At 36.1% G+C, this 24,533-nt stretch overlaps 1 long non-coding RNA gene across 1 annotated transcript; it reads left to right on the forward strand.

The window, feature by feature from the left end:
- The first annotated feature begins 8,535 nt into the window (after positions 1 to 8,535).
- LOC309484515 lies at positions 8,536 to 18,651 on the forward strand. The gene is made up of 3 exons (XR_014200878.1): positions 8,536 to 8,692; positions 10,146 to 10,690; positions 18,316 to 18,651. It is a non-coding gene; the product is annotated as an uncharacterized lncRNA (long non-coding RNA).
- The last annotated feature ends 5,882 nt before the right edge of the window (positions 18,652 to 24,533 follow it).

Raw genomic sequence — 24,533 nt, forward strand, 5'->3', positions numbered from 1 at the left:
TTCCATTAAAGTCAATGTGTGTATTTTCACTGACTGATTTTCACAGACCTTCTTGCTGTGAGGGGACAGTGCTACCCACTGAGCCACTGCCTCCATTTACTCAATTTTCTGTAAATCAAAACAGGATCAACAATAAGAATATAAGATTTTGTTTTTATTACACACTGTAGGCTATTTTTATTTAATTTTTAATTTTTTTTCAAACGTCACCAATAGGCCTATTTGATTTTCTTGATGTGGCTCTGTTGCACTATTGCACTCTCGCTCTGTGTGTTGTTAGGATGACAAAAAAAATGTAATTGTTAAATTTTTAGGCTGGTCCGCTTCGACGGATTCACAGTGCAAACTCCAGCGCAAGGCTTTAATGGTACAAGAGTTCAAGGTAAGGTATAGGTTTGCTAAACATAATAGATATCAACTGTTTTACGATAGAAATATTAAATGACTGTCAGCAATCCAGTGATCTTCTCGACTTTTTTTGTCAAATGTTGCCATTTTGATTTTTAAATGAATAAGCATATATATAAATTATGTTATTCTGATTCTTGTAATTCATTTGAATGTGACAAGACAAGAAACATTAACAGAGCCATTTTCGGTATTAGCATATGATTTGAGTGAATGTGTGCATATTTTAAAACAAAACGTATTATTTGCAAATAGTTCAAATGCATTACAATAAATTCAAGTTCTTTTTCACACATATATTCAAACGTGCATACCTATGGACTGAACTCGTAATACGCATGTGCACACCATCAGCGTTCTCACAGGTTCGTGTTTTTAAAGTTTGCGTAGCGAGAACTTAAGAGTTTTCTTTTAAAATGGTGTCGTGTTAGCAGCCCCTAAGTTAATAACTAATGATCGTTGCGACGGAAGTGAATCAATCAAAACTAACTTTAGCTGGACAATAACTTTATTCTAGATCTGCTATAAAGCCAAAACAATCTGTTACTTTAATTTCCTATTATCAATGTAAAGCTGCTGTGGAACAATCTAAATTGTTAAAAGCGCTATATAAGTGAAGATGACTTGACTTATTTTAATCTCTGAAATCCCTTTAAATCCTGGTCCACAGTCAATTCATTATACCTTCGTCAAATTTTGCGAGGCCCTGTGCAGTCGCACACTTCACACAGCTCTTGCTACGGCTCTGTATACAAGCCTGAGGTGAAATGTATACAGTCACAATGATGGCTGATGTAAACTCTCTGGCTAAATAAAAATGTTGGCATTTGATGGCAAGGTATTCCAGATCTGATGTGTATAGCTCCTTAAGACGACGACAGGTGCTTTCTGTGCTGCACCATTTCTTATTAACCATGACATACACTCCTCTACCCTGGGTTTTCCCAGAGTTCTCCATCCTGTCCATGCAGTGAATGGAGAATCCTGGCAACAATACAGTAGCCTACTTGACAAAGGCACATGGCAAACATGAGGGCTTAAATACACAAGACTAATGACTAAACAAGGGATACCTGTGAACATAATCAAGACAATCAACCAATGACAACATGACACATTCACATGAGGAACACATGGCAGGATCACATGACTATAACAGGGGATCACATGACAGACATGAAACAAGATTTTATAAGCATAAAGGGACACTCGGACAGTCACCCAGTTAAAATGGTGTTGGAGGATTGTTGGGAATATGGACATAAAAAGTTATCAAGTTTTGGATGGAAGGCCAGTGAGGAAGCCCGGAGAATGGGATTAAGTGACTTCAATGTTGCTCCTACTGTGGCTAGGTCAGCAATTCCTCCTTGGCTTTTCCCAATGCCTTTGATTGATATTCAATTGCTTAAAGAAAAGCATAACAATACAAATGGATTAGGAAATTTAAATATACAGCAATACATTGATCAAACTTATTATAGTGCAGTTCAAATATACACTGATGGTTCAAAAGACCCAGAATTTGGGAAAACAGCAGTAGCGGTATATATTCCACTTTTTAACATTAGAATGGCAAAAAGAGTATCAGATTATGTTTCGGTATTCACTGCAGAAATTATTGCAATATGTCTAGCACTTCAGTGGATAGAAGAAATCCAACCAACAAGGGTAGTGATATGTACAGATTCTTTATCCGCTCTAAATAGCTTGGAAAGTGGAACATCATCAGCAAGGCAAGACATGATAAATGAAGTAATGCAGAGTCTTTACAGAACAAGACAGTATGGACTTCTGGTAAATCTTGTATGGGTTCCATCGCATATGGGTGTGAAAGGAAATGAGGAGGCTGATAATCTGGCTAAACAGGCATTAAATCATTCACAAATTGACATTGAAGTGGCATTAAGTAAAACAGAAATTAAAGTGATAATAGCGAAACAAATACAGGAAATTTGGCAGAAAGAATGGAATGAAGGAATAAAAGGTAGACATTTTTACTGCATTCAAGGAAAAGTTGGGTCAGAGAGAAGAAGATTCGGAAACAGGAAAGAGGATGTTTTAATAACAAGAATGCGTATTGGACATTGTTTATTAAATCAAAGCTTACAAAGAATTGGTAAACATGAGAATGGAAATTGTGACAAATGTGGGTTAGTTGAAACTATAGAGCATGTCCTTTTAGAATGCGAAGCTTATGAAAGAGAGCGGTCCCAGTTAAGACATGCTTTAAGAAGTGTAGAAATCAATGAGTTGACACTTCAGGTTCTCCTAGGACAAGGTGCTAAACAATCAAGAGTTTATCATGAGTTATTTATATTTTTAAAGGAAACAGGATTATTTAATAGGATTTAAAACTCCATTATGTGTAAATTTTATATGTATATGTAATTTTTTTTTTTTTTTTTTTTTTTTTTTAAAGAGTAGATCTAGTTTAAACTTCCTTTCCAAATATGCGCTTCACACTCCATTTCAGTAGGTGGCGGGAATGCACCTTTTAAGTTGGTTTGCCAACCGCCATTAAATCCTAGAAGAAGAAGAAGAAGAAGAAGACATGAAACAAGAACATGAAACAAAACCAAAACGTGACAACTTCATCAACGCATCTCTTGCCTGTGCTTCATTCCCTCTGCCACTCCTGCATTTACCCGTGTTCTTAAGAAACCCAATCTTGACCCCTCAGTTCTATCTAATTATCGTCCTATTTCAAATGTACCCTTCCTTGCTAAATTACTGGAAAGTACTGTTGCCTGCCTCCCATCTATTCCCTCAGTTGCTCATTTTTCTAAACCAAACTAATGGAAACCTTTACAATTGTTCCCCGTTCCCATGTTTGACAAGCCGAACTTTGAAGAGTGCTCATGTATTTTATTAAAACAAAGCAATTCCCTTTCAGTTGACTTCTTTTCCTGTATAGGAAAGGATCTGTACAAAATGTGTGTTTTTATTTTCAACAAAAAATGCTTGACAAAAGAATTGTAATGTAAAAACATAGAAAAACTATGTAATGATGTTAAACCTGAATGGAGAGTTATATAAGCCACCATTATTTTTAAAAAATGGGAAAGTTGCAATGGAGAATTCTTCATGGAGCCATTGCGGTCAATTCTTTTATTTCTGTCCCAGATTCTAAAAAAAAACTCTGGTTGTCCTTTCTGTCTCAAAAAGAGATCGTCTTTCATGCTTTCATGTAATTTGCGTTGGTTCAAGAAATGTGAGACAAGTTCAATGAGTTTTTATCCTGAAACTTTCATCTTTTTAAGTATGTGCAGAAAAAAATGCATTTAGTTTCAATTACTGAATTGTATTCTTGGAACAGCTAAACTGGTGATTCACATTATAGGAAAAGTAAACTAGAGCAAGGGTGTAATGATGATGTGGTTGTGTTTTTTAGGTCTTTCCTCAAAGCAAAAATATTGATTGATTTTATGTTTTATAATGCCATGATGAATATGATCTTTCCATTTTTAAAATGAAATGTGTAGTCATGTGTTGTGTACAATAATTTAAGATGATTTTTTTTATTTTTTTTATTTTGATGTTGAAGGTTTTACTATTATAAATATTCGCTTTGTGAAAAATTAAACTGTGTGTGTTTTGGGCTATTTGTGATTAAAGTTTTTTCAAAAATCAACATCTCTCTCTCTCTCTCTCTCTCTCTCTCTCTCTGTGTGCGCATGTGCTGAGTGAGTGGGCGGAGCGTTGAGTGTGAGAAACAGTGGAGCATGTGATTGTTCAATGTCAAGCATATAATGATGAACGAGCTCAACTTGTGGAAGATCTAAAGGAACTGAAAGTTCAGCTAGCAATAAAAGATTTATTTCAGAGTGCACAGATACAACCAAAAGTGTACCCTATTTTATTTAAATATTTGAGAGATACACGGTTGATACATAGAATATAAGGTTAAACAAATATGTTTTTTTTGTTGTTGTTTTTTTTGTTTTTTTTTTGTTACTAGATAGTAGTTTTCCATTCCATCATCCTAGGTATTCACACTCCATCCCAGTAGGTGGCGGAAATGCACCAAAAGCTGGTTTGCCAACCGCCAATAAACAAAGAAGAAGAAGAAGCGTTGAGTGTGAGCTGAGTGTTTGGCGTGTGTCAGATAGCCTACGAGTGTTCTATTTTTTCTATATTTTTGTATTGTTTTTTTTTTGTTTTTTTGTGGTGATTTAAATGTAGGTATTGTTTTATGAATTTTTTTGGGCGGGTAAGGAGGTGTTTAATATTCAAGGGCGTCTGCTCCCGGTTTTGTACTGGGAGCATGGCTCCCCCAGATAGCGGGAGGTTTGATTTTTTGGACGTGCCGTCATGGTGTTAAAATAGACTCAGCGGTCAGTATAGAAGAGTGTAGCCTGGCTGTAGGAGAAGTGATTGGGCCTGAGAACATTCTGTCTGCGTCTCACATGAACAGCACTATTGTTGTGTTTGGGGGTTATGCGCTCCATTCTTCCGGGTTCTCCAAAACAGGTTTAACTACTTCCGGCTGTCAGCTACTAAGGTAAACACAGCGTAGTAATGGTGACCTTCTATTTCCGATGTACACCGTATTGCCAAACGGATGTCCAGAGCCCTGAGTACTCTGTTAGAAAAGGGATTTAAGTTTTACGCCTCCTCATTTATTCATAATTATGGAGGTATGTAGTATATGTAGCTTTTGCTAATGGCACCCGATATAGTGTTAGCTAACTATCAGTAAACATTTAGTTAGTTTAGACTTGTATGCTATCAGTAGTTTAGCCTTTTATTTTTGAAGTATACATAATATCGACCAATTAGTGTTTTTCAACCACGGAAAAAGATCAATATATAATAGCAGGAGAACAATTATGTCACATAACGTTACATTTACCTCAGGAAAGCCATTTAATGACCATAGCATGTTAATTGAATAGAAAAAAATAGCTAGAGAGGAGATTTTGCTGAGCACTATATTACATATTTATTATATTTTTACTTATGTCATTAAATAATTGTTATTATAACAAAAACTGCATTATATTTAATTTCATTTGTTATTTTTAACCTTTAATAATACCAGCAGATTGGGCCCTCTACAGCATTAGGTGAGATTTTTTTTTAAATAAAATGTAAAATAAACATGTATCCAAAGTAGTCAATATTGAATCAAAATCGGAATCAAATCACAACAATGGAATTGAAATCTTGAAAAAAAAAATCCAAGCAATAATAAAAACTGTATCCTACCAGTCATTGTACAATGTAAATATTGTAACATGTTGTCACTAAACTTCATAAAATTCTATTTAGTTACCAAATGTTTTGACAATCACAATTACACTTATTGTGATCCAATATTTGTTTAACTGTCAATTTCAACTAGCTGTCTAACTTTCAACTAGACTTCCCATAGACTTCAATACAAAATAGCGGCACAAAACAACGTCCGTTCACAGCCCGCAGGCGTGAATAACTTAAGAAATCACTAAGATTAAACATGTCAAGGAATTATATGTCCACCCTGCCTGCCATAGAGCGTGAAAGAAACATCCACAAACTTAATTTGGTCATTTTAAAAGCATGTCCCTTCATTCTCCCAGCGTCAAATTGGTGTAATAACCCCACCCAGTGGCCAGAGGTGTCTTACCCGGATAATTACTCGTACCTCATCGAGTCACCATGTAAGCCAGTGAATGATTTTACTTCGTTTTTGAAAGTAAACATCTTTAAATGTATATATTATGTCTTTATATTTAGAGTACTGACTGCACTTTTCTGTCCAGCCATACAACTAGCCTGACTTATTCTTTCGAATAACCAGGCATTTGGTGGTCTGCTTTCAAGTTATTAATCGATATATTAGATATTCATCAAGCAAATAAAGTGAGAGACATGTATACATACAATAACAATTGTCTAATTTCAATGCTAGATTTTTTTTTTTTTTTATCTAAGCATGACTGTTTGGATTTATATGAAATGGTACACTTTACAATAAGAGTCCATTTGTAAAATTAGGATTAATGAAAGTATCATTCATTGTTAATTTCAACATTTACTAATACATTTTAAAGTTATTTCTCTTAACATTAGTTAATGTTAAGAACTAACATGAATGATCATGGTATAATATTAATATGTATAGTTAAAAAAGTTACACAAGTTACTTTTCAGCACTATTTTATGTATTATAAAAGTTCAGCAATATTTTATGTATTATGTTTGTTTTAATTCAGGATCCATTTAAAAAACGATCGGTTGATTAATCGGTGGCCCCATCTATCTATCCAAAGATTGATAAAGTCAACAGATTTTTGCTAGACCTACAAATCTTTGAGTAAAAATAAAATAATGATGCTGTTCTAAAGTAATTTTTAACCCCCTGTAATCGGACTCAAAATTTCAGGTGAAAATTGCAATTTTGACTCCCCTCTACAAAATATTGAATTACTCAGTAAATATTCATCCATCACATTTAATATTTTGGCTTGAAAATATTAATTATTGAAATAGTCAGAAACACCAAAGCACATTGCATGAGGCAGAGAAGAACCTTTCGAGATGTACTGCCACCATGAGAATGGAAATGTGTTTAAAAGTGTAGGTAACATCTCTTCAGGAAGGATATTAGGTTGTGCTGTTTTGAGGCAGGACTCGTAACCCTAAAACAACGAAAATATATAGTGAGTAAGTAGATCATGGTGAGAAGTAGGTCGAATTTTCTGAACACTGGCCTAATTCATCCCCTAGCTGGTGAAGAGTGAGAAAATATGGTTCAAAATGTTGCTTTATTGCATCTCACAATATTAGATAGGCAATAGTTCCTGTATCTGTACTTCTATTTTTACTGCTTTTATGACTTCCTGAGGAACAATATCGTTTCTGGTCCCATAAAAAGATGAGGACCTTTTGTGTGTGAGAAAAAGTTTGGCACAACAGAATGTGTCACCGGTTTTGTCCAAGGCAATGAGTTTATAGCTCTGATGTGCAGCTGTGTGAATGAGGAAATATTACGAAGGAAGGTATTTTTGGTTTAGTGCACTATAAATAACAGTTCATTGATAGATTAGGAATATTAATGTAACATTGTAGTCTGATGAAGATTCCAAAAGGCTCAATCAAACAACACAGCGTGAAAAACACAAACAATACCCAAGAATGAACTGAATGCAAGGAGGAACTTAATGATAACGAACTGAATGACGAACGGGTGTACTGATAGCATGAGTGTCCATGGCAATTAAAGACTGACGGGAAACAAGAACAAAGGAACAGATAACAATGCAGACTGAGGGGCGGTTAACACAACACCATTTTCATTTAAAATCAGAAAACTTTGTATGCGTTTTGGCCAATCATTTACATGAAAACAATCTGGCATAGAACCCGGAAGTGCTATATTGTGTTTACTACACGAATAGCATAGGAGATCTGACACAGAAGAGAATAAATTGTTGGATAAAGTTGTTATTTTTGTTAGTTTTTTGTGCACAAAAAGTATTATCGTCACTTCATAACATTTCATTTGAACCACTGTAGATAAATTAAAAAATGCAGAAATTATTAAAATTATTAATCATAATAATAGGAATATGCACTCTGTGATAATTAGGAAATGTTGAGTCATGAAGAGACTTTTATGAGTTAGACTTTGATTTATTAATGTAGATAAGATATATACAACTGAGCAATAGGTGCTCTTAAAGTGATGAATAAATAATAAGATATTAGCTGCACATGTTTAAATATTATACTTTCTATCTGAAGGTGTCTAGAATTTGTATCCCGTTATCCCTTGTGGGAGAGAGTGTGAAAAACTGATCCATTGCAGAGATTCTAAGATTTTATGTTAACTAAGATAATTTTTGTGCATTGTGCATTGAATGAGATTGTGTGACCAATTTAAATATAAATTGTGATTTGAACAAGCACATAACAGACATCTTAGAGTCATTTTATTTTGGTTTCTTGTAAAAAAAGAAAAGACAAAGAATTATTTTCGTTTACATTATACACTGTATAATTAGAGCTTTTTCCTGCGTCTTTGCAACGAAGAATGCTTGCTTTTTTCCGCAAACTAAGCTTTTTAATCAAATGAAGAACTGCTGTGATGATAACCAGATGAGACTTTTAGTTAATATTCTGTAGGTTTAATGTGAGTTTTGCGGTTCTCTGAGTGTTGAAAATTTCAGACAGCTGCCTTGACAATGTGGGATGACTGCAGAGAAATGAAAGAGGAAGTGGGGCCTGCAGCCACCCTCCTGAAAGAGGAAGTTGACACTTCTGAGAGGGGTCAGCATGGGGAGACTGAGACAGTGTAAAGGTGAGATTTCACTTGAGACTTTTCCTAAAGACAATTTTGCCATGCATTATGCAATTTTGTGGCAGGATAGAAAAAAAGCCAGACAGAGGAGAGTGCCATCAGCCTGACGATCCAAGAAGTTCAACTGAATAACAATCCACACAGAAAGACTTCTATCCCCTTCCTTGTGGGCTAGGTGCTGCATTTTCAATGATCACTACAGAGACCGCTTCAAATTTAGTTATTAGTAAAAACTTGATTATTATTTTTGGCAAGGCACCGCACGGGGGTACACACATATATTATATGTGGCATGGCACCGGGGGTGGATGAGTTCCACCCTAAGTACCTCAAGTCTCTGGATGTTGTGGGGCTGTCTTGGCTGACACGCCTCTGCAGCATCGCGTGGCGGTCGGGGACAGTACCTTTGGACTGGCAGACCGGGATGGTGGTCCCAACTATAGGGGGATCACACTTCTCAGCCTCCCCGGGAAAGTCTATGCCAGGGTACTTGAAGAGGAGAATACGGCCGATAGTAGAACCTCGGATTCAGGAGGAACAGTGTGGTTTTCGTCCCGGTCGTGGAACACTGGACCAGCTCTATACCCTCTACAGGGTGCTGGAGGGTTCATGGGAGTTTGCCCAACCAATCCACGCTTTGTGGATTTGGAGAAGGCATTCGACTGTGTCCCTCGCAGCATCTTGTGGAGGGTGCTCTGGGAGTATGGGGTTCGGGGCCCTTTGCTAAGGGCTATCCGGTCCCTGTACGACTGGAGCAGGAGCTTGGTTCGCATTGCCGGCAGTAAGTCAGACTTGTTCCCGGTGCATGTTGGACTCCGGCAGGGCTGCCCTTTGTCACCGGTTCTGTTCATCATTTTTATGGACAGAATTTCTAGGCGCAGCCAGGGGCCGGAGGGTGTCAGGTTTGGGGACCACGCGATTTCATCTCTGCTCTTTGCGGATGATGTTGTCGTGCTGGCCCCATCAGAACAGGACCTTCAGCATGCACTGCGGGGGTTTACAGCCGAGTGTGAAGCGGCTGGGATGAGAATCAGCGCCTCCAAATCCGAGGCCATGATTCTCAGTCGGAAAAGGGTCTTTTGTCCGCTTCAGGTTGGTGGAGAGTTCCTGCCTCAAGTGGAGGAGCTCAAGTATCTTAGGGTCTTGTTCACGAGTGAGGTAAGGATGGAACGGGAGATTAATAGACGGATCGGTGCAGCTTCTGCAGTAAATTTGCGTTTTATTCATAAGGTTTTTCAACGCTTTTTATTTAAAGTGTTTTATTAATTTAAAAGGTGTTTCTCAATTTATTAAAAGTGCTTTTTCTTCTAAAACAGTGGAGGGTTGAGTTTATAACCCTGTTTTGAATCTAGACGGACTGCTGACAGATTCATTGTCACTAGGTCCAAAAAATATGCTCAGTTGTGATGAAATAATCCAGCTGATCCTCCTCATATTTAATGTCTCTCATCAGGGTCATTGTGAGACCAAAAAATGGATCCTGCAGTCACACAGTATGATGGGAACAGTGCCAAAGTTCTTGACACTCCCCTACTGCCAATAACCTACAACTCGCCTCCCATTTGCTGCTGCCGTTCATCGCCGAGGTATATGAGTCTGAACCGGAGTACAGCAATACATACGTCTCTGCAGAGCACAAGGTGAAGGAATTAAAATCAAAAGCCAATAATCAGAAAAATGGATCCCAGCAATCAGCCCCAAAGTGCCTGGAATTCATCTGAGAAATCAGGAATGCTGCAGCCTACACCACCACCACCACCAGAATACCATGACAATCCTGCTGGATACCCTCCATCCTTTCCAAGCCAGCCAGGGCCCCAGGGCCCCTATGCCCAAGGGCCATATCCAGGGCAATCTGTGGTCACCGTGCGGCGTACAGTTTTTGTGACCGCCGCTCCACAGGCCAATCCAGTGCCAGATTACCTGTGTTATTCCATCTTTACCATGCTGTGCTGCTGCTTACCTCTGGGCTTCGCTGCACTGGTTTACTCCTGGTCTGTAAGTATTAGTCCATGTTATTTCCTTTAATTACAAACTATTTATTTAATTACTCAAGTCTTTATTTAAGCATAATTAAAGATTACAACACATTAAAAAATCCACAAAAATGAGGTTCATGTTATAGAGAAGTCAAAATATTTAGGCATGTCTTTACCATGTTTACATTTTAGTAGGGTTGTCCGTACCTTGCTAAAGTAGTTCCAGGTGTAACGCGCGTCACAGCGAGAGTGCAACCCTCACTCTCAAACAGTGAAATACGGAAGTGAGCGTGAGGGGAGCGCACCGTTTCTAGATTTGGACCAGTGACCAGAAGATTAGACTCGCTCAAGAGAATGCGTCAACAAGGGGAGAAGGAAATGGTGACAACACTGGCTGCGTTAGAAACAGGTAAGGTGTATTTAGGAAAATTATCAATAAAAATAAGTAAAATAAAGCATTGAAATTCAAAACATCATCATCACATAACACAAAGGAAAATAATGACCAGTATGGCAGTAAAGACTTGTTTCAAACAAATTAAATGTTACCTTCTTGTAACCCTTATTTATATAGATTTATATTTCCTATTTAGTTTGTAACTATTATTGATTGTTTCTCTCTTTTTAGTGACTCATTTAGATTCAAGCTAATAAAGTTAATTGACCCTTACTCTATTAATATGTGTATACAATTTATTAGTATCTTTTTATTCAAATTGTTTCTAATTGGCTTATTTAATGTAGAGAATAATGTTTAATTTGAATACAATTCTTCCAAATGATAACCCTTTGAAATACCCTTTTTACTCTAAATAAATACTCTAAATAAATAAAACCAAATAATTAAATGAAATAAAATAAAATACAGTAAAATTTGAAAGCAGAAAATAACAGTAGGGAAAATAAAATCACTAATAATTTTTCCGATGTGAAGCAGGGTTTGGGGGACAAGAAAAGGAAAAAAAAAGAAAAGACCCAACCTTGCAAAAGACAAGGCCAAAAATACAATTAGACATTCCTTTAAAAATATATACATCCTTACAGCAGTTAATCTGCATACAAACAACATTCAACATTTTTTACTTAATTTTCATCTAACTTCAACACATTGAATTTACATAGATGTGCGAAGAGCAATTTTCAAATGACGCACTAGGCCTTTATCTGCCCGTATCACACGTGCGTCATGATCAGCCATTTACTCATAGCTCGAATACACGAGCAAAACCATTAAAATAACATATGTTAACTGCTCAAAGTAACTTTTAACTCTGAAACATTAGTTATTTAACACATTCACGCAATATTCTTCCCATTATAAAATAGAAGATTAATTCTTATGCATCTTTTACATACAACTGCATATAACACATCAACATTTAATATTTGAACACCATTTGTCAAACATTTACACAAAAAAGAACCACAGTAATGAAAGCTCCAACTTTAGGCCTGTATTTTCCCTGTAGCATTCGTGTAATCAATCACACATTCACCCGTAATCACTGACTGATGAAATTCAAACCACACTTTTATTTTAAAGTCTCTCTGTTAATCCTCTGATACAACTGTTAGTTTGTTCATTCTAATTCTATTTTTTCTTCTCTTCTTTTTAGGATGGCAAAGAGTGTGGCATCGTCTGTGTCCTGGCTCCACCCATTAAGGCGGGGCTAACTTCCCACTCGTCTAATTGGACCAATCTTCATCTTATTAAATTAAATATCTTTTCTAAATGAGTTTTATGTTTTTAATTTATGTATTTTCTTATTTTCTGTTCACAGATATGAATAAAATAAAATAAATTACATATTCATGAGTGTTAGTCTTTTTTCCCTTTTTCTTACATCAACAGGGTTTGTTTAGTGACCTGGGTTAAACAGGCAGGGCTTGAGTCTTGACCGCATAGTTCCAGATCACTTCGCAAATGATTTCAGTTATTTCAAAGGTTTTTACAGTATTAAAGAGGAAGGGATAATCACATTCACTTGTGCTCTGCGCTGTCGCTTCAACTGAGGCGCCTATACAGCGATCTGTCACGCCACATTAAAGGCCGTAAAAACGGCATTTTGTTCTTGGAATTTCGTGAACAAATGGACAGAATTTGAGAGAAGACTTTTTTTCTATACTAATAATCTTCTGTCCACAATTCTCTTACTCTGCAAAAGCAAAAGAAGGCAACATTGCCATCACACATGGCTGGAAAGTCAAATTAATTTGCTTTACATTAAACATGCCTATATTATGTTAATATGTGAAAAACTGCATTAGCTAAGCTTAAATATTTAAGCTTAACTTGAATCACCTGCCATTTTCAAGAAACTACTAAAGACACATTTCTTTGTCAACACTTAACCCATTACTAACGCTTACTATTCTATTCTACTCTATTTGGATAAAAGCGTAGACCTGCTAAATGATTAACTTGGTTATCAATGTGCATAATACAAATCCAAAAACCTGCATTCAGGAGAGCTATAAGATAAATTATATAAATCAAGTGGAAACTTGTTAAATTAACTTTATGACGTTTTTGAAGGGCAGAAACACATGAAACCAGTCTTGATCCATTCAATTGATTGCAACTAAAGGCTTAATAATTGAATCGGCTATTGTATCACTTACCTTAGTTTAATCTCCTTCCTTAAAGTTTTAGTTCACCCAAAACTGAAAATTATCCCATAATTTACTTACCCACAAGCCATCCTAGGTGCAAATGACTTTCTTCTTTCAGCCAAACACAATCTGAATCTCCATCATAAAAGTAATTCGTACGGCTCCAGGGGGTTACGAAGTCTTAATTTAGTTTTTGGGGTGTACTAGAATATGTTTTCATGCTTGATTGTTCAAAAACATTATTTTTCACATATTTTACATTATTACAGCTCCTCTCTCCCCAGTCTGGCTCAAACACACCGATTTCGATGAACCCCTTCCTTCCGAAATACAAAATGTGCTGTGATTGGTTAGCTGGCCCAGTGTGTTGTGATTGGCCCAGTGTGTTGTGATTGGCTTCAGAAGGCCTTCATTAAAGGTTGTATCAGCGATTTCAGGCCCAAAAAAGGCCCAAACATACTGTACACTCTCAGAAAAAAATGTACAAAACGGTACCTTAGGGAACAAAAATGGACCTGTATTGTACCTCTTTTTCTAACAGTGTATATGATCACATTCATCTAATCTTTCCTAACGATCCGCTAGCTGCCCGACCCATAAGCAGGCCGTCAAAAAGGTGGTGAGTGTTGTGAGGTTTTGCGCTCATGCACGGCTGTACGCGAAGTTGGAGTCACGAGCGCAAAACCTCACAACACCCACCCCCTGTCGGTGATTGGTTGGAACACTATTTGTTTTGGTTTTGAGTGGTTGGTGAATCCAATTGTTTTTGTGTGCAGATCTCAGAGCCTACACTGTAAAAATAAAAGGTGCCTGGAGGAACCTTTTGGGGTTCTTCACTTTGCCACACCGGCGGAACCGTCTGTAGATCCTCTAGGCACCCTTTAAAAAGGGGCGGTTCTCTGAGGAACCACACAGGTTTCCTGAGGAACTCTTATATAAGGCACTGTGTGGAACCACTGTGGGTGCCTCCAGGAACCAAATTTCAATTTTATTTTATTTGTATTAAACTAATTTCATGTTGTTACTATGGTTACCACCATTAACTTCTATTATAATAAACAAACTGAACCAAATACAAAATAAGAATTGTTTATTACATATTTTAGATCCATTTTAATACATACACTTCCATGCACTTGAAAAAAAAAGCTAGTAATAGATTAATATCAATGAATACACACACACAAAAAAAATAGTATAATACATAAGTAACATGAATAATCAACCATGTGTATACAATAGGCTACACAAGAAAAGACATCTCATCAAAATGCATGGAAAAAACATGTTCCATGTAATAAATCAATGTAAAAAATTACAATTTTGACTAATTAAAAATGTCCATCTTCACTTAATTTTAAAACATGTGTTTCAGTCCGCTTGTTAAGTCTGACGCCACTGTTTCCAAGTCCAAAAGCTCTATCAGATGTCAAAAACAAACAACAGTGCTAATATACACTCATTGTGCTGTAATATTCCTGAAAATTAGGATCCTAACCTTTATCTCTATTCCGAAATCTCAGATGGTTAGTTATTCAGCTATTTTGAATCATAAAATGTTGAAGTCTGGGATGCCGTGAGACTGGAGACTGAAATGTACACTATGCCTTTTGAAAAGCTTAAATGTGTGACTTGAATCAACAGTTCCCATAAATGGTTGTTGAGTATTCTCAATATCTAGAAACAAGATAGAGAAAGTAGAAGTAGAGGCTTCGACCCGGAAACAGTATTCCTTATGTCACAACAAGCAGAAAACATTTTCCATTTGAACAGAGTTAAGGTGCAGTAAAATGATCTGTTGTTCTGTGAATGTTCACTGGTGAATTCACTCATTTCAATAAGAATCCACACGATCAGCAATTTTGTCTTTTTGCCTGTGTAATTTCACGAAATTCACAAATGTGATGCACCTTTACTCGCTGCAACATAAAATGCAATCAATTATAAAATCTTCACAAGGGACACGTGAGGTACTTAACGAGTTAGAAAAGTGAAAGGTGCATCAGCTTCATTTTCTGTTTGCTTTTCCTCTTTTCTGGTGGATGGTCCAGGCACTTCAGTGATTTTCAGGTCTACAGGAGGATTTTTATTCTTGATCAAACTTGTATTTCAGCTTACCGAGATCCCTGCAAAGTACAAAATTTACTGTTAGTAAGGTTATTAAAGTTATTAAATAATTCCCTCAGCCTTGTGACGTTCCAAACCTGTTTGACTTTCTGTCTGTGGAACCCGAAAGCAGATCTCAGGCATAATGCAACCCGTCACCATTCAATATCACTGCATGAAACACAAGCATAATTTTTTTTGTAATTCATTCAAACTATTCTTATGTACACTTGTCTAGTTCAATTCAATGCAACAATTTATGTAAAAATGGTTAAGCTCCAAAAATGTCCCAGAAAAGATCCTAAAAATAGTCAATGAGTTCACAACTCATGTGTTATGGGTTGTGTTGTAAGTCTTCTGAAGTCATATAATAGCTTTTTCCTTTTTTTTGTCGAAAAAGACTAAACTTGAAGTTATAATTCAGGGTTCAAATGTCTTATATTCAAATGCATATGATTAAGGTATAGCCTATAAAAAATGCATAGCATTATTAGCTCCAAACCTGTGATATTATTTTTCTGAGTAACATGAATGAGATTTGAGAGCATGAGGGAAGATTTTCAGAGAATAACTTATTAAAAAAGTACACAGTCAAACAATACAATTTCACACAGAGAAAGTTCATAGTAATAAAGTACTTGCATGTGGTGTATAGGTAACTTACTGTAATTCAATGTTGCCTCTGAAATGTTCAGATTATTTTAGAAATGTAGGCCTACTGGTTGTTCTGGGGAAACAAAAGAACAAAGCTGATTATTCACAACATAATATTTATTGACCAGTAAATGGCTTTAAAATGGTATTTGAGAGAATGAGGGCACCTGTAGTAAGTAAAGTTAGGCTAAACAAAAACAGACCAAACTATATTAACCTGCTTTTGTTATTCATAACAAACGCCAATGACAGCAGGAATCAGTTAAATTAGTTAGGCTATATCAGCAATTTGAAGACACAGTTTTACAGAATATGTTGAATTGAATGACTAAATCAATCTAAGACAATAAGTCAATAATTTCCATTTGTTCATTAACTTACGTTAGATCAACGTAGCATCGCGGCTAAAACCTTCATACCAGATACTGTGCAATAAACGAGTGGTAAACACTGTAAAAAAGTATTAATGTATAATCAATTTAGTTTATATATATGTGTGTTTGAATATTATAGTGAGTTGACTCTGTATTTATATTTATTTGGCGAGTTTACAAACCTTGTAACGGAGAGCCGAACAAACGGCGGAGGCTTTGATGAGAGGACGGAGCCGTTACCCGATGACGTCGATCAGCTGAGCTTTGTTGCGCGCGAGCAGCGCGAGGATCACTGAAGCGACGACAGCAGAGGAATAGCAGCAGTTTCGTGACAGAATAAAACTTTTCTCCTCCTAGTTCTTCTTCTTCAAATAATAATTTATGAAGACGTAGGTAAAAATTTATATTTTATTACTATTATTTATTCAATAATAATTCATGAATTCTTCTTATTAATATTATTATAATTTAGTGTTGTTGTTTAAGGTTTAAATTAATCAACAAAATAGGCCTATAGATACTAAATAAATGTAAGCTACCCAGGTGAAAAAGACGTAGGCTACTGTTAAATGTATTAAAAATGCATTAAAGTATATTTGTATTGTAGGCCTACTATAAAACACACTCAATTACATTTTTAATAGTACGTCTTTTTTCACCTGGGTATGTAGGCTATACTGAATCAAACTTAAGTAGCCTATAATAATAATTATAATAGGATAATAATATTCTCATTCTGGCCTCACAGAACCATTGGGTTCCTCCAGATGCTGGCTTTAACATAAGAGATCTTCCAGGAACCACTTAAATGTTAAAAGATCTTCCAATAACCCTTTTATCGCATTCAAGTTCCTCTATTTCCCCCAAAGCACTTCGAGGTCTCATGGTACTGAAAAGGTGACTCCAGAACCTCTGAACTAAATACAAAGTGCTTAAAGGATCCCATAAGTTCCAGCAAGAACCTCAAAGAATGTCAATGCTCCTCCAGTAACCCTACTATAGGAGAAAGAGCTTTGAGGCACTTAAATTACATTTTGAAGTTCCTTGAGTATCCGACAGGATATTTGAGGCTCCTTTAGTTTTTACAGTGTAGGCTGCCTACAGAGACGCGTTTTTTTGACGGCCTGCTTATGGGGCGGGCAGCTAGCGGATCGTTAGGAAAGATTAAATGAATGTGATGATATATGTTTGGGCCTTTTTGGGCCTGAAATCGCTGATACAACCTTTAACCTCCTGGAGCCGTATGGATTACTTTTATGATGGATGGATGCACTTTTTTGGGCTTCAAAAATGGTACTGTGCACTCCCATCATAAAGCTTGGAAGATCCAGGATATTTTTTAGCATGACTCTGATTATGTTTGGCTGAAAGGAGAAAGTCCTATACATGGCTTGAGGGTGAGTAAATGATTGGATAATTAAAATTTCTGGGTGAACTATGCCTTTAAGTGCATAGTTCAGCTTAAGTGCATAGACAGGCATAAATCATGCCTGTCAGCACCACTTGTTCAGGCTACATTACAACTTAGGTTGAAGATCCATAAGCAAACCACTTTTTTGAGCACTCAGATCAGTTAAATGAAATGTTTCTGGCAACCTTTACGATTTGCATCGACATTAACATTAAATTGCATTATTACCAATAAAACAAAAATGAAATGTTTAAAATGTATACATTTGATGACATCATGTTGTTTGGTTTTAATAAATAAACATCATTTTGTTTGCTTGTTAAAGTAGATAGTGTTTCACCTTTGAGATGAAAGTATGTTGAACTATAAGAAAACCCATCCACAAAGTGGAGTTTGCTCCCTCATTTGAGAATTCTGTGCCATTGGCTCAAAGAAATTCAGAATGAGAACAGAGGTTAACATTATGTTTTACTGTTGTTTTCACAGGCTCGAGATGCCAACATCTCAGGACAACAAGCATTAGCAGAGAAGAACTCCAAAATGGCACGCACCCTGAATCATGTCGCCGTTGCTATTGGGCTTGTTGTCACTGTATTTGTGATTGTCTACCAGGTTTTTTTAAAGAATAACAACTATTAGAGCTGTCATGTTTGGATGCAGATTACAAATAGATTTGGTTCTCTGCATTTGAAATGTTATTTGCTCAATGAATCATTAAAACATACGCCGATCATGGTATGTTTTAAACAATGTAAGCTTTGATTGGCCAATTAAATTTTAGCATGAAAAACTGTTTTTATACACTTGTCATTTGTTTATACACTTGTTTATACCCCTTTTTTTAATTGTTATGGGTAGATTTAGAGGTAAGAGTGGGATTAGCGCATCAAAATATATTTTTTAATTTTATAATGTTAGTAAAAAAAATATTTTACTTACACATTTCTGTCCATTACATTTCATATTATTTTTAATGGTTATGTTTGGGGGTAGGGTTAAGGGATCTAAAATGTATTTATTTTAATTTATTTTACTTTATTTTATTTTATTTTTTTTGCTGTAAATACTTAATGTTTACGTTAAACTTTTGTCAATACGTCCATATTGTACGTGTCACCATCTATCCAAACGTACAAAAATGTATGTTTTGTACCTGTAAATGTTACGTATTAATACCTAATGAGACCAGGCTGATCTATCTATCAAGGGCCTTTCATCTGAGGAGGCAAGGCAGTGCTTATTCAAAATAATTGGATGAGAAAAGAATCCACAGTGCAAAAATAAAACAATTGAAAAATATGACATTAAAAGTGTGTAAATCACTCATTTTCTAAAGTGACACTGTTTGACAGCGACACCAGGGGTTAAATTTACAGCAGATTGCGGCGTCTCTCTTGCCTCCCTGAGCGCATTGAGTTTGAAATTGTGGGATCGGTGGGGGGTAATTGAGAACGAATGGGGAAAGTTCACAGGAGAGGACGCTGCTCATCAGATTGTACTACACACATATACTGCATGTGTTTAATGTGTCTTCAAGATGAAAGATCTTTTTAGAAACCCCCATTGAATTTAACAATGTGGGAATAAAATAATAAATGAAAATATGACTTAAGTTATTACATTTTAGCAGAAGAGTTTGTCTATAAAACACGTTTTACCCAGTGTTAATTTCGTTGACGAATAATTTTCGTCATTATTTTCGTCAACGACATTTTTTCACAGACGAAAACGAGACGATAACTAAATAAAAAATAGTTTTGAATGACAAAAACTATGACGAAAATCTATTGACATTTTCGTCAACGAATAAAAACTAGACGAAAATGTTAGATAGTGACGATTTGGGAAGCGATCCAGTCTGATGTCCTGCATTTGTGGTAGATGCACAATTGTACTGTAACGTGATCTACCCAGCGGCACACGAGTTGGCATGAGCTGCATGTCTCATAAAACGTTAAAACATGTAAACGTCTGGGAGAATGAGTGGAGCAGACATGAAGATCTGAATAAGAGTGACGACGCAAAAAAAAAGAGCTCTATTCGGTACGGTTTTCTGTGCGCACACACCCGACCCGAAGCGTGCAGCCATTCACATAGACACCTAGCCTATACAGCACGCGAGTACTGAACTGAGCTCTCTTTCGTGTCTGAGTGGACAAATACACACAAATATTATGTCTAAATTTCCGTTTTGGAGAGTATTCACGTAAATTATGTCGGTTATGTCTTAAACAGTTGTGAGTGTATCTATGTGCATCAGTGCGTTGGATCCGCATGTCATTGGACATGATCCGATGTCTTAAAGTGACAGTGGGTAATAAACCTAATGCGGTCTGTGTCCTTAATATTGATCAAGCAACAAAAGAAAAAGAGAAAAGCATTCACTGCTCGTTAATAGCTTTAATAAGGATTAATTATATTTAATAAATAAATATGTCTGCTTGAAAGAATAGAGAATGATGTATGCAAGTAGCCTAGTTATAAAGAATTCATATATCATTCATTGAAAAAAAGACTGTCTTCTACTTTAGGAAAAGTGGTTTTATTTAATTTTAAGATATTTTTTTTAAGTTACAGTAGTTAAATCTGTATCTGTATTGCACGTTCAAACTTTAAAATCATTCATATTAGCAGGTTAATATATGTTTTCTCCGGGAGTATGAGTTTGGAAATTTTAGATAAATTCGAAATAAATGCATTTAAATTGAACCCATTATATTTTAGTCGACTAAATCTACTGTAGATTTAGTCGACTAAAATCTTATTGTATTTCGTCGACTAAAACTAGACTAAAACTAAAACAATTCAGATGACTAAAGTATGACTAAAACTAAATGGCATTTTAGTCAAAAGACTATGACTAAAACTAAATAAAAATTTGCTGTCAAAATTAACACTGGTTTTACCACATTTGTGCAGGAAGTGATGTGTCACACAGTTTAACAACTACACCTTCCTGAGAATTTATGAGAAGTGAATTTCGTCATACAAGCAAACAACCAAAAATACCACAAAGATTGTTAGTTCACAGTGATCAACCAACTTCAACATAAGTAAAAATTTTAGTCAAATACCCAAATCGGGATTTGATGAACACACAGCAAAAACTCCAGATTTAAATTAACTCTTCTGGGAGTTTATATGGCTCCAGACTCAAGAGTGTTAAAGTGTTAAAATATGAGTGTTAAATTAACACTCAAGAGTGTTAAAGTCAATGAGCTAATTAAGTGATTCATTGAGTGATAATTGATCAATATTGAAGACACCTGATGTTAACAAGCAGAATCACCAAAGGAGAAAATCTATTTTTTAAGACACCGTTATGGTGATTCAATTCAATTCAATTAAAATGTATTTGTATAGCGCTTTTCACAATACATATTGTTTCAAAGCAGCTTTACAGAAAGTGCATTTCAGAAATGTACATAGAAAAATACAGTTAGTTAATCATGTATTAAATTAGGGCAAAACATATCGCCAGCGTCGAGTCGTCTCTTCACAGGCGTCGAGTCGTCTCTTCACAGGCGTCGAGTTGTCTCTTCACGGGTGTTGGGGCATCTGAAGTTTCCATGAGAGGCTGGATACAAACTGGAGCTGACGAACTCCATTAACTCTAGCGTCCCGAGATAACAACAGAAAAGCAGATGGGAAATAATTAGCATAGCTGCGTTTCATAATATTAATGCATTCAATCTGATTCAACTGTAGTATAAAAGGAAAGTATTATGTGAATGCTTGGCTTAAGAGATGCGTCTTTAATCTAGTTTTAAACTGGGACAGCGAGTCTGAGCCACGAACAATATCAGGAAGGCCATTCCAGAGTTTAGGAGCTAAATGTGAAAACGCCCTCCCTCATTTAGTGGACTTAGATATCCTAGGAATGACCAGAAGCCTCGAATTTAGTGATCTTAACCCTCTGGGGTCTGAGGGGTTTTTGGGGTCCTTGAGATGTTCTGACATGCCCTGACATTTGTGCTTTTTTCAGTTGCTTATAAACATATTAATGGCAAAGGTATAATTACACTCTATTTAGCACAAACAGGGCTACCATAATATGTGAGCAACATGCATGTACATGTTTGTATTTTTGAGAGAATAATGTTTATGCATGGTTATTGAAAAAACTAAAAACTAAAGTTTCTGAAATAAGGCCACAAAACACATACTAAATATGTGTCAATAAGACTTTTGACTAATTGATGTCTTTGCCTAGAGTTTTTTCTTCAAAATGATGTGAAAATCATCCTGCCCTTATCATTCACATAACACAATACATTGATTTAAATCTTGTAAAACACTTTTTGTTTGTAAAGGCAATATGCGCAAGGGGCGTCAACCATTCAACAGCATCATGCATATGTAGTGGTTCACACCTCAGGAGACAATGGGGCCCGCATACTTAATGAGCCATTCATTCAGGTGTGTCACCTATAGCCACAAGAAAGAATGCAAGAGCAATATATATACAATATATATATATATATATATATATATATATATATATATATTCTACCAAATTGGTTCACAGTTGGAAGCATGTCAATTTTTTTTTTTTTTTTCACAAATTTTGCTTGCAAATTGTATAATATCCAAGGAAAATATGTCTATTAATTGTGCAGTTAATTCTCATACTGTATTTTCAGTTTTGGAATATGTATCCTCTCCCCAAATTTGTCAATAATAAAACACAATAAAAATTATTTAAAGAAAATGCTTATATTTACCTTTTCAAATTTGTTTACATCTACCTTGTAAATATATATTTTTTTATTAAAAAGGTTACAATTACAACAACAATTGAAGTGTAATCTTTCTTTGTAAAAACTAAAGTATACATTTTATCATACATATTTCAAACTTCGAATATAGCCTACATTGACAAAACATACTATATTTAACATATTAGCAAAAATTGGCAAACAAAAGCTTATTTGAGGTGGCAGATATTTTACAGTAAAAATGTGTAATCTATCCAAAACTAATCAACGAAATGTTGTCTTTCATATGTCTGTAACATAGGTCTTTCGTTTTTATTATAAGGAATATAAATGTTAATTTGCAGTTTAATACGTTGCTTATACAAATACATTTTATTTCAACATATTTCAATCGATTTTACTCAGTATAGCAAAATAGTTTGCTAAAAGCAGATCATTTATTCACACACAGAAACGCAATTCAAATTTAAACCGTCTTTTTGCGAGTTGTGGTAAACAGCGCATCTCTGCCGTTCATTCATTCACACAGAAACGCGATTTACTTGAGAATGAAAAAAAAAACTTACTACATTATTCCATCCGTTGCTCCTCGAAATACCAGCACTTCTGAGGTAAGTTTTCCATTATTATTATTCCTCACAGCGCTGCGAGACAGTGTAGACAACTACACTTATCTGAATAAACTTGATGTGTTTTCTCGAGCTGATATGTGGGCGTTCACAGTTTGTATGGGATCGTCTCAGTCATTTGCGTTTGAATAGCGCGCGCTCTCCGTGGGCGTGGCCGATTATAACGTAATGAGATGAGATGAGCTCGACTGGAATCGCTCTCTTTTAATACAGATTTCACAAGATGAGAATATTTGTTTTTTATATAAATGACTTCATTTAAAAGAAGAGAATTCAAGCTTCATGCCTGTGTGTCTGTATGCCTGTTTGACTGAGTATTCGCTCAGTTATTGTTCATTTTCGGACGCGTTTCAGAATGGACTTCACTGGCAGAGAGAAGGCAGAACTCGCTTCGTGTTTATTTTTCTTTATTTGGCAAAAAGCACAACACTTTGTTTTTATTGTGAGTATACACAAAAATAATACACATTTAACAGAATCGATTGATGTATGAAACTCCTATGGAAAATCAAAGTCAACAGAGTATTTATGAGTTTCTTTTACATTGATAAAAAAAAAGCGAGCTGGTATCGCCGGCGATACCGTAGACCTCAGGGGGTTAAAGAGCGCGATGGATTATAGGGCGATAGAAGTTCCGTTAAATACCCAGGAGCTAAACCATTTAGGGCTTTATAGGTCAGTAGTAATACTTTGTAATTGATACGGAACTTAATAGGTAACCAGTGTAGAGATGGCAGAGATGGTAGTTTATTAGTGTTTGCTTTAGTTGGGCTCTTGACCCTTAAAGCATTAACTTTAGTTCTCTTACGAGAGCACTCTCGTGTTGCGTTACGCTACGGGAAAATCCCTTTTCTCGAGAATACTGAAGCCAAAAATTATCCTTAATTTTGTATTAATTTAAAACGCATTTGCTGCAGAGAGCAGACCTAGGCGAGGCAGCTCGCGCGCCTATTGGTCGCTCTTTGGCAACTGCTGCAACCTATCGAGAGGCTGCTCGAGACGTAAGCACCAATGAGGGCGCGGGCCCGCTATAGTCCCGCCAGAATGGGCGTGGCTTATGTCTATATAAGCCCAGTCCCGATAGGATGCTCTTTGATTTTTCATCTCTTCAGCGAAGTACTCATTTCGCTGGATCTCCGGAAGAAGTCTGCGTCGTTGAAAAGGCACTGCAGTGGGACGAGCCATCTGCATCGCAGAACAGAGTCTGAGGAAGCCGGCCGTCTTCACGCCGCCTTCAGCCGCCGTTCCTGCTGCGCCATCCAGCGCTCATATCCTTTTACATACACTCACGTGTGTGTTCGCCGTCGCGACACTCGCGTGTTTTCTTCCTAAAAGAGCCGAGGCGTTGTTTCAAATG

The sequence above is a fragment of the Leuciscus leuciscus genome (assembly GCF_965113295.1).
Source record: "Leuciscus leuciscus genome assembly, chromosome: 20".
In the NCBI taxonomy this organism is placed as follows: Eukaryota; Metazoa; Chordata; class Actinopteri; order Cypriniformes; family Leuciscidae; genus Leuciscus; species Leuciscus leuciscus.